A 12,628-nucleotide genomic window follows, 5' to 3' on the forward strand; every position below is an offset into this window, starting at 1 on the left:
GGCATTCTTTAAAGTAAAGCCAGGTTCTTCATATGGTAAAACATTGAGCTACATGGATAACTATAACTTTAGTATCATTTTGTTGTGGGAATTACAGCTGCTTGTAATATATGGCACCAATGCACACCAATAAAGTGTTGATATGAATTTAAATTGGGATGGGAAGAGGCAATCCATACAAATAAGGCCAAGGCATATTTAAGGGTTAAATATGGATGACATTTTTTCTAAGCTTATCATTATCAATACTAGCAAACACGTGAAATACATCACAGTACTTGATAAGAAGGTTCCCTTTATCGGCAAAATACAATATTCCAATTGGGCTTTAGTCCTAGTATTTGGGAATGATACAGAATTCACTGAATTCACCATACATAACTGCCTTTTGGGAACCTTTTAAGAATTAGGGTTTTTAACTAATAATAATAATAATATTACTATTATTAATAATTTTATTCATATAAAATGAAACCTTTACATTTTCTATGGCATAAAGAGTAAAAATTAAACATCCTCCAAGAGAATATCTACAATACAATACAAACATAAAAATAAAAAGATATTAAAAACACTATAACTTGACTCACAGCCATCATTTCCAAATTTGTTAGGTACATTTGAGGTCTGCCTTGTACTTTTAATAGAAAGAAATATCCCATAAGAAACAATAATTCTTCATAACAACTAACAACAGCCATAAAGGACTGAAAGAGAAAAGTGATTATGATAAAAATATGAAATAAAAAACGACAGCAGATGCTTTACTTACTTTTGTAGTACCTGCTGCGAAGTTTGTGCAGGCTTCTGTATGGAAGAAATGTTATTTTATTAAAATAATTTAAAACAAATAAATTTTAATAACATTATCTTACATGAGGAAAATACCAAATATATGAAAATACCAATATTATTAACCAAATACCTAATGAGAAGTTTGAAACAAAGTTGTGCATGACCTATAGAGCAAATTATCTCCCACCACATCCATATTCCTGACTGCTGTGACCACTCTCCTAATATTCTAAATCTGTTTTTCTTCTCTGATCCTACAAGCTGTAATTACACAATCTTGCCCCTAATAACTTCATTTGACAACACTCTCATAAATGTATCTACATTAACAGCAGCTCCTCCTCCAGCAGCCTGTTCTAAATGTATATAGTGACATCTCAACAAAGCTAACTGGAATAACTTACGAAAATTCTTTTCTAGACTTTCCCTGGATAAATTACTGTTTCTTATGTGGCGATGCTTCTGTCTCTACCAAACACATAGCAGAGGTTATCATTGTAGCAATGGAAGCATTTATCCCAACTCCCTCCAACATGACTTCTTCCAACCAATGGCTCAACCATTCCTGTTATGAGGCCATTCGGGCCAGGGATTAGGCATATCAGACCTGGAAAAACTCTCCTTCCTCTAACTCCCATTGAAACAACTTAGTCAATAAAATCAAGACTTGAAAAGGATATCTCAGTGGGGTAAATGAAATCTGGTTAAGTTCAATGTCTCTAAAGACCTAGTTTCTACCCATATCCCAATTGAAAATTCCTTACAACTCTTCTTCAATGGTTCTACAATTCCACCTCTTGATTCAGTGAGCATAATTGGTATAACTTAACATCATCCTTATCTTGGAAACCCCATATTACAGACATAGCTGTCTTTCTCTAAGAAACTGGGTGTCCTCTTAAGATGATGAAATTTCTCTTCTTCCAAACAGTTGATCCATTTATATAAATGATTCATCCATCCTTGTGGACTAGGGCTGCTCAACTGGGGTGGTTCTAGCTCTGCATCTTTAATTAACAGAGTTGAGCCAGAAGCTATCCAACTTATAAACTTTCATAGATTAACCTCAAAACTTGCCATGTGCCTCAATGCTGGTTCTACAGGTATGACTCTGGTTTTTGCTCCTGAGAGGTGGCTTCTTGAATTTCCCGTCATGAGCTAAACCACACAATACTTGGTAAATTGCTGTGTCACATGATTACTGTGTTGTAGATGGGAACTCAAAGGTGAGCCATTTTAATAAGTTTCTTTTCCTACACCTCAGAGCCTTGAAACTTTCTACCCTCATGTATCTATCAATGTGTACTGTGCTTGTGCTCCCAATTTTAGCAAATAATGTGGGGCTTGGTTGTAGATAGGGAGCTGTGGCTTCTGTGCATTATACATGACAACTAGAAAATGGATGTGACCAGATGTGGCCTTTCTTCATCTGTTCCTGGCACTACCTCACTAACACAGGAAACAGCAATCAAATATGAAATAAAAAAAAATACTGCAGTACAATAATGAAAAGCAGCTTAGTTTATCTGGCTACATCTAGTATTAGTTATTTTGCAATAATATGTACATATCGCTTATGACAATAAGGAAGTTACATCATAATTTGTCTATTTGGATACTATTAGTATCATCATTATTGTCACTATCATCATCAATATTATTTCTATGCGTGCTATCTAGTATACATAGTCCTTTCTCCTTTACCATTTCTAACTGCTGCATCAAGATTTAAAACGAAACTCATTAAAATCTATCAAATTTTGTCAATATTCTGGCTAACTACTTGCTTAAAATGTTGGATGTCATCTTTCAAAAATTCAAACTTAGCACACTTGTTCCTGTTATTCTTAAAGCCTCATTTGAAAGTGAGCCTTGACAGTTCTGGGCAGGAAGAGAACAATGCTCTGGCTATGTACTTAAAACTTTGACCGATTTTCTCAAAAATCATACGAAGCACCCTATCCCTGTAATTCTTAATGCCTCAAATGAATGTGAACATTGACAGTTTTGGGGAGAAAAAGAGGGAATATAAATGGAAGAATACAGTGAAGATGAAAAATAAGAAAGAGGCTATAAAGTACAATGAGTGAACAAGTTATAAGAATGCAGGTATGGATACAGACTGGACTCCCATTCATTTATGATGTTTAGGGCTCTGGCCCTTATGAACGACTGAAAATCGGGAACTAACCTGAATTACAACAACAGGCTTTACTTCTAATAATCTTGAACGTCCTGAAATATGTTTGTTTTTCTTAAATCTTAAGTGCTCTACATGGAATTCTTAAGTTTCATTAATTCTTAATATTACAAATTTTTTTCATCTAGTTGTAATCATCAGACTTAGTTGAATTAACCTGAATTACAAATCTTTAAAGTATGACTTAATGGAGGAAGAGTGCCTCCCACAAGGTATTAACACAGTTGTACACTGGAACAGCCATTATTTTTAAGCCTTTCAGCATTCATATCTTCCCAAACTACTTCTACAGTGTTAAACTAGGGCATGAATAGTGTTACACGTTTAAAAAACTGGGATGGTACAAAACTGAGAAACAATAGGTGTAAGCATTGGCTGATAGTTGCACCATGGTTAAGTCACCAAACATGGTGACTGTAGCATGTTAAACAGGTTCACTCCCACATGATAAGATACTTCTTGTGTTCTAAGCGACTAACTGCCGACCAATTGTTCAAGAAACTACATTCTTGAATCACAGGTCACACTCTTCAGTAGCAAAATTATTCCTATCTTTATATAAACCCAAGACCCCTTCTCTAAGAGATAGTGCAGTTCTAAGGCTGCATTACAATATGATAAGTGGGTGGGAAAGCATGAGTTTCTCTTGAAAGTGAAATTCTTTGACGAGATCGTACTCCATTGATACATACAACCTCACCAATGGTAACTTTTCACTCACAGCATAACAAGCAGGAGTCCTAATCATACCTGAACAAATTCAATAAACTTAGGCATGTGCTACTGTTTTATACCCTAGCCTTCCTCGGTATATAATGCTGGGGACAACCCAAACAGTGTAGCCAAACAAATTACTGCCTGCCATCAAAATTCTCCAATGAAGACTATGATGACTACAAGTCTGATTATAGTTACTCCCTTTTCCACACATAGAGGCAGACCCCAGAAATGGTGGCCCTGAAAGATATGCCATGAAGAGGTTGGGTCTGTTACCACAACAGACCTGGTACTTCCCTTGCTTGCCTAAATTATCATGAGAAAACAGCAGCTACAATCTGTAAAAAACAAAAATAAGTAACTGACCCCCAACCCAACAAATTACTACCATTAGCCATCACAAAACAATGGGGGTTATCCCTAAATCTCCATTGCACTAGAATGTCATTGAACGAGTCACTGAAAAAATGTTATAAAGGAGGTTACGTTCAATCAAAAATTTCCACCTCATGAAAACCTGACCTAAACTTACACTGGGGAAGGTAATGCTGATCTGGGAAGATGTAACATTAAGTTAAACACTTTGAAAAGTTAAGAGACCATACAAAAACCTTACATACCTGATAGCAGGGATGGCTATGCTGATTTCGGAAAATGTCGGTTACTGCAAAAGTAAGGGAAACACTTGTAAAAACCAACAAAACATGAAAACATTACCTAATTGAGACAGGAGAGGGGGTTATCCAGATCAGTGTATGGGGGCTCACTGTTTAATGTATTACACATGTTCCTGAAAAAAGTACTCTAAATGAAACCAAATGAAGCCAACTTTACTAACAATGTTTTGAAATGGGGATATGCTCTTAATATATATTCCTGGAAAATTTTCTCATGCAGTTGAATGTGTTATCTAAATATATCAAAGATTATCATAATATGGAACAACAAAGTGCTTCACTACCATCAACAAGAGTTCATCCACTCCCTTATCGTTTTAACATACATTAAGGTTTATGTCAAGACTGATAGTTTTTCTATGCATTTCATGTCACTGGTATAGACAGCAAATGCCAGGTTGCTCTTAATCATTTTAGCTGGGTTACAATAGTTCTGAACAAGAGATTCTTTGACAGCTCTAATCATATTTCTTTTAAGCTGAGCTAGGTAACCATTATATCGACCAACCCCTATGAATGGATGAACAGCTGGGTTGACTGCAGACTGAGTGACACAAGGATTTGAACCTATGCACTCGACCTTGAGCAGCCCATGAATGCATCACAGTCAGGTATGCTATGGTAAAACATAACATAATAATCAATATCAAACTTTCCTTGATGCAGGTAAAATGATAAAAACTGCTCTGTGTCAAGTCACTAGTTCTTGGAACTTACTTTCATACATTTTTAATGCATTGTCTACACAACTTCTACACATCATTACAGTGAAAGTAACTAGTAAAATATTTACTTCTAATGTGATTTTTTCATTGCTATATGACTATCTTTGAAACTGCAAGGTCAAAAACATATTTTTCACAACCTGAAAAAACATGAATTATAAGTACTGGCAAGGAAAACTTTGCAATGCTAAGGGGGTAAACAGAAAACAATATATGAAATGCTTAATCTATATCATGATTGTCTTCAAAAATGATACTATCTTGTAACCTTGGTGTTATTCTAAGAATCTATACCCTAATTCTCCAATGTTGTAATATTGAAATATTGCTGAATAAGATCATTAAAGGAAGGCCAATGGTAATGAGATCGACAGTAATAGTAACCATGCTGGGAGGAATGGGATGGACTGAAGAGAGACTCTGGTACTGTGGGTTAAGACATGAGGCAACCTGCTGCAGGTAATATAAAGTCACAATCTAGGGGAATTCACACTCAAACATGGCAATGGCCCATTACAAAATCCATAAAACTGAAAAAAAAATTGGATATATGAATCAGGTGTCCTAATGGTCCCCAAGAAAAGACTGTGAGTCTGCCCATCCATATCTCCTAAGGGAATGTAATGTGAGAAGCACCTAAGGCTGCATGTTGTAGCTAAGAAAGGATGTAGCTGTCATCTCCCTTTCTTTATAAATTTCTTTCAATTGTCTCCACAGAACTAGAATTAGTGAGAGATTCAGGGGGCGCATTCCTTGTCAGCTATCCTGTTACCAAAAGCATGTTTTCCAATGTATCTGAAAGTAATTTTAAATTCTTCTTTACAGGGCAAGTAACCGAAATCAACATAAAACAAGAGAACCTCCCCTAATTTCCCCTAGCAGCTCAGATTTACGGTGGTAACAGGTGAACATTTTTGTAATGTGCTGCTGGGTACTGCAAGGAATAAATTCCTGAAAATGGACTTTAGTCATAGACCTAACCATCGATTACATAAAGTTTCCTTTCACTTTGATCAATACAATACCAGAGTAGTCATTCAATATCAATCAAACATCAATATATTAAACTTTTGGAGAGAAAAGTGGTAAGTTAGCAAATTCTGTCCCGTGTCAACAACAAACCTGAAGCTTACACGCCTATGCTCTTCATTGCTTAGGACATTAAAGGAATTACCGTTCCTACAGATGAAGTTCATGAAACTTATACAATCAACTGATATGCGGAGTTTCTCAAAAGATATGTCGCAAGATTACAGACTTGGGTTTAATGTGAAAGGTTGTGCATAACCTTCTGTGAACTAATGACAAAAATTAGAATTTGTAAAATAATCTGACAGGTCAAAATGATTGAACTACAGGTTTGCAAAGAGCAAAAGGATGATATACATATGACAGGATGATCTGACTGCCACTTCGTCTGCTATCAACAAGCTGGGACAAGGTCGTTCAAGCTGTCACGCAGGATAAACACCACGGGTTAACGGCGATCGCGTTGAACATAACCAATATTAACCTTACAATTTGTAAATTTCAAACAAAAGACATTTATGGTATTAGTTTTACATAAGAAATCACACACCTCTGCAGTAGATAACGTGCGAAATTGGCTAAATATCCGCGGTAATCGAACTCACAGTCTTACACACAGAGCAGACGACAACACTAGCGGCATCTGTTGGTCACCTCGGGTACCATGGTACCTACTCGCCTGGGGTCGGCCACCGGTAACCTGTTGGAAGATGTACGCAGTAGTATGATGCCTCTGGGATTACATACTATTTTGCAGTATAAAGTGTAACCATATTCACTTGAAAATACAATTTATACAAAGTTCTTCAATAAAATCCATGTACATTGTTTAATTAAAGAGCTAAAACTGTTTTCAAAAAAGAAATAAACCGTAATAATAAGTTAAAGCACTGCAGCCCTGTAAAATACAAAAGTTGCACTTGCGAAAAACTAAATGCTATCCATAAAACCACTGAACACTATATTTCATTCTCTTCATCGTAATGCGTTGTCCACCTGTTTCCCGTTATGTTTGTGGTACCTATGGCTTCTGGGAAAGTGGGTTCAGGAATATGCTAAACAAGTACATATCAGGGGTTCTTGGAGAGATGTAGGTAGGATCGTTTCGTAGTGACCTTCCAAGAAAAACATTATTTGACATAATATATATGCATGTAGAGGTGAAAGGGTATTATGAATTAATACTGAACTTAAAACTATATATTCAAATGTTATATATAGAACCAGGAAATATTCAAATGTTATATAAACAACCAGGTAAACTTCAGGGACGCATCGGGGTATATTTCTTTATTTGTATCTAAATCATTTTGCAACCAAGCACAAAAGTGATCCAGCCTAATCTTAAAACCATTTACCCTCAGTTCATCATTCATCTAACCCTGGAACTCTTTTACACACACACAAACACACACACACACACACACATATATATATATATATATATATATATATATATATATATATATATATATATATATATATATTATTTTCTATTTATTTTTATATTTTTTGTCGCTGTCTCCCGCGTTTGCGAGGTAGCGCAAGGAAACAGCCGAAAGAAATGGCACAACCCACCCCCATACACATGTATATACATACACGTCCACACACGCAAATATACATACCTATACATCTCAATGTACACATATATATACACAAACACACATACATATATACCCATGCACACAATTCACAGTCTGCCTTTATTCATTCCCATCGCCACCTCGCCACACATGGAATACCATCCCCCTCCCCCCTCATGTGTGCGAGGTAGCGCTAGGAAAAGACAACAAAGGCCCCATTCGTACACACTCAGTCTCTAGCTGTCATGCAATAATGCCCGAAACCACAGCTCCCTTTCCACATCCAAGCCCTACACAACTTTCCATGGATTACCCCAGACGCTTCACATGCCCTGATTCAATCCACTGACAGCACGTCAACCCCGGTATAAAACATCGATCCAATTCACTCTATTTCTTGCCCGCCTTTCACCCTTCTGCATGTTCAGGCCCCGATCACTCAAAATCTTTTTCACTCCATCTTTCCACCTCCAATTTGGTCTCCCACTTCTCGTTCCCTCCACCTCCGACACATATATCCTCTTGGTCAATCTTTCCTCACTCATTCTCTCCATGAGACCAAACCATTTCAAAACACCCTCTTCTGCTCTCTCAACCACGCTCTTTTTATTTCCACACATCTCTCCTACCCTTACATTACTTACTCGATCAAATCACCTCACACCACACATTGTCTTCAAACATCTCATTTCCAGCACATCCACCCTCCTGCGCACAACTCTATCCATAGCCTACGCCTCGCAACCATACAACATTGTTGGAACCACTATTCCTTCAAACATACCCATTCTTGCTTTCCGAGATAATGTTCTCGACTTCCACACATTCTTCAAGGCTCCCAGGATTTTCGCCCCCTCCCCCACCCTATGATTCACTTCCGCTTCCATGGTTCCATCCGCTGCCAAATCCACTCCCAGATATCTAACTTTACTTCCTCCAGTTTTTCTCCATTCAAACTTACCTCCCAATTGACTTGACCCTCAACCCTACTGTACCTAATAACCTTGCTCTTCTTCACATTTACTCTTAACTTTCTTCTTTCATACACTTTACCAAACTCCGTCACCAGCTTCTGCAGTTTCTCACATGAATCCGCCACCAGCGCTGTATCATCAGCGAACACCAACTTACTTCCCAAGCTCTCTCGTCCACAACAGACTTCATACTTGCCCCTCTTTCCAAAACTCTTGCATTCACCTCCCTAACAACCCCATCCATAAACAAATTAAACAACCATGGAGACATCACACACCCCTGCCGCAAACATACATTCACTGAGAACCAATCACTTTCCTCTCTTCCTACACGTACACATGCCTTACATCATCGATAAAAACTTTTCACTGCTTCTAACAACTTGCCTCCCACACCATATATTCTTAATACGTTCCACAGAGCATCTCTATCAACTCTATCATATGCCTTCTCTGATCCATAAATGCTACATACAAATCCATTTGCTTTTCTAAGTATTTCTCACATACATTCTTCAAAGCAAACACCTGATCCACACATCCTCTACCACTTCTGAAACCACACAGCTCTTCCCCATATATATATATATATATATATATATATATATATATATATATATATATATATATATATATACATATATTATTATTTTTTTTTTTGCTTTGTCGCTGTCTCCCGCGTTTGCGAGGTAGCGCAAGGAAACAGACGAAAGAAATGGCCCAACCCACCCCCATACACATGTATATACATACGTCCACACACGCAAATATACATACCTACACAGCTTTCCATGGTTTACCCCAGACGCTTCACATGTCTTGATTCAATCCACTGACAGCACGTCAACCCCGGTATACCACATCGCTCCAATTCACTCTATTCCTTGCCCTCCTTTCACCCTCCTGCATGTTCAGGCCCCGATCACACAAAATCTTTTTCACTCCATCTTTCCACCTCCAATTTGGTCTCCCTCTTCTCCTCCTTCCCTCCACCTCCGACACATATATCCTCTTGGTCAATCTTTCCTCACTCATTCTCTCCATGTGCCCGAACCATTTCAAAACACCCTCTTCTGCTCTCTCAACCACGCTCTTTTTATTTCCACACATCTCTCTTACTCTTACGTTACTTACTCGATCAAACCACCTCACACCACACATTGTCCTCAAACATCTCATTTCCAGCACATCCATCCTCCTGCGCACAACTCTATCCATAGCCCACGCCTCGCAACCATACAACATTGTTGGAACCACTATTCCTTCAAACATACCCATTTTTGCTTTCCGAGATAATGTTCTCGACTTCCACACATTCTTCAAGGCTCCCAGAATTTTCGCCCCCTCCCCCACCCTATGATCCACTTCCGCTTCCATGGTTCCATCCGCTGCCAGATCCACTCCCAGATATCTAAAACACTTCACTTCCTCCAGTTTGAATGGAGTTTGAATGGAGAATATATATATATATATATATATATATATATATATATATATATATATATATATATATATATATATACACGCCATTTCCCCTCCTGCACAAGGTAGCTTGAATGACAGACGACAGCCTGAGGGAAAATTTGTAAATTATATATATATATATATATATATATATATATATATATATATATATATATATATATATATTTCTCTTTCTTTTAAACTTCGCCATTTCCCGCGTCAGCGAGGTAGCGTTAAGAACAGAGGACTGGGCCTTTTTTGGAATATCCTCACCTGGCCCCCTCTGTTCCTTCTTTTGGAAAATTTAAAAAAAAACGAGAGGGGAGGATTTCCAGCCCCCCCGCTCCCTCCCCCTTTAGTCGCCTTCTACGACACGAAGGGAATACGTGGGATGTATTCTTAATCCCCTATCCCCAGGGATAATATATATATATATATATATATATATATATATATATATATATATATATATATATAGGCCATTTCCCCTCCTGCACAAGGTAGCTTGAATGACAGATGACAGCCTGAGGGAAAATTTGTAAATTATATATATATATATATATATATATATATATATATATATATATAATATATATATATATATATATATATATATATATATATATATATATATATATATATAATGTGTGTGTAAAAGGCGAAACTGCCCTCAAACAAAAATAACACCAACAGCAGAGTACACAAGGCTCGCATAATCTCACTGGAGAAAATCTACGATACAAATAAATTCCTGCATACGTCACTGAAACACAACAAAATCTACTAATTATTTACAAATGAAGTATTGAAAACATGATCTCTGCAAAATTCGAAACTGTAAACACAGGTATATTTCCTTTCAAAACAAGACGAAAACTTACTTCACAACATTTAAGTAATTATCTCCATAGCTCACAAATTGTTCACATCCAGGTTGTTCACTATTAACACAATGCCTGTAAAATTTCTTAATTTAAGAGGCTAAACTTTTACTATGCCAATCAGTTTACCAGTTCACACATTTTTACCCTAACAGCTTCCATCCATAAAACTTCTCTCTGTGCTTTAACCCTTAACACCAGCACCACTTTGTCATCCTTCAACACTCCAAATACTGATCTGCCTTATAACCTCAGTATATTTCACTTCTGGGATCTAGCATTTGAGTACTTAGGTCAAACGACCCTTCCTGGTACAGGTGTTGATCCCCAACTTGGCGCCAAATTCGTGCAATATGTCTACGGCTTGCATGATTCAATGCCACTCCACAGAACCGGGGTTTGCTCGCACATTTCATCTCTCTAAAGAATCCCTTGGACTCAAGGAATCAGTTACACAACGAAGAAGATCAGAACCTGCAGTAAAATTCTGGGTATTGTACCGTCCTCTCATAGCCATAGCCATGCCTCATACAACGCCGCGTCGCCAACACTGATTCTTGTCGAAAATCCACAATATCCTGTGCCAGGAATTCCTCATAACTTAGAAAGGATTTACAACGCTCTACGCACCACATACAACGTTGTTCCACAACTCAACCACTTATCTGCTTAGATAACAGCAAAATTTCCAACACAGTTAAAAAGTCGACCCTCAAAAAGTTATGCTCGTGCCCAAGTATACCAACGGCCAGCCGTTGGGTTCTTCTTCACCATGCCGCAGGCCTACCAACATCAACCGGCTAACTTCCCTTTTGTTTTTATTATCATTATCGTTATTATTATTATTAGTATTATCATTATTATTATTATTATTATTATTATTATTATTATTATTATTATTATTATCATTATCATTATTATTATTATTATTATTATTATTATTGTTATTATGAATATTATCATCATTATTATGATTTGTGTTATCATTATTATTATTATTATCATTATTATTATCATTATTACTATTTTTATTAGATATAAGAATAAAGTACTTATGAACGCGCACTTTCATATAAGACATAATACCCTCCTCCAGCCTGTGTTTTATGTGTCATTCATGACCCATCGGACTCATTTTTTGACAACGATATAGTAATTTCAATTTTGAATGAAAATGTCAAGTTGCTACTCGCACATCTAAACATTTACAGAAGAGGGTGCTGCCTCGAAGGGACGCTACAGCCCCTTCAGGTGTCCCAGTGGCGGAGACGCCATCGGTCTGAACCTGCAATTTGGCGGAACATACTCTCAGACACAAGTTAGTGCCTCGTGTTTTTACGGGAACTGGATGAAGCCAGAAACATTTCCGCTTGTACGTGACAGTTGGTTCCCATGTTCATAGCCAGAAACTTGTATTCCCACGTAATTTCTGGGACTAGTAATGTATTTTTCTACGAATAAGGGTGGTACTTTATGGTTTCTTGGGAATATGAAACTAGTCGGAAGCAATATTAATGGCTCTTTACAAAGGGAAGTGAGCTCTGAGGGGAGTCTGGCAGTAAGGAGACACAAGCAGGAAA

General features: G+C 37.2%; 1 protein-coding gene across 5 annotated transcripts in view; it reads right to left on the bottom strand.

Moving 5' to 3' along the window:
- Nucleotides 1-6,788, bottom strand: part of Nca (neurocalcin homolog) — a 716,194-nt gene extending 709,406 nt beyond the window's left edge. For 2 of the 5 annotated variants that reach the window (XM_071675469.1, XM_071675472.1), the window contains exons 1-3: nucleotides 6,694-6,784; nucleotides 4,333-4,376; nucleotides 773-807 (exon numbers count right to left, since the gene is read on the bottom strand). The gene's annotated coding sequence lies outside the window, so the exon portion shown is untranslated. Of the gene's footprint in view, nucleotides 1-772; nucleotides 808-4,332; nucleotides 4,377-6,693 lie in introns of all 5 variants that reach the window. The other 3 variants (XM_071675479.1, XM_071675475.1, XM_071675477.1) reach the window with 3 other exon arrangements.
- Between the last annotated feature and the right edge of the window lie 5,840 nt (nucleotides 6,789-12,628).

The sequence above is a fragment of the Panulirus ornatus genome, chromosome 21 (genome assembly GCF_036320965.1).
Source record: "Panulirus ornatus isolate Po-2019 chromosome 21, ASM3632096v1, whole genome shotgun sequence".
Classification (NCBI taxonomy): Eukaryota; Metazoa; Arthropoda; class Malacostraca; order Decapoda; family Palinuridae; genus Panulirus; species Panulirus ornatus.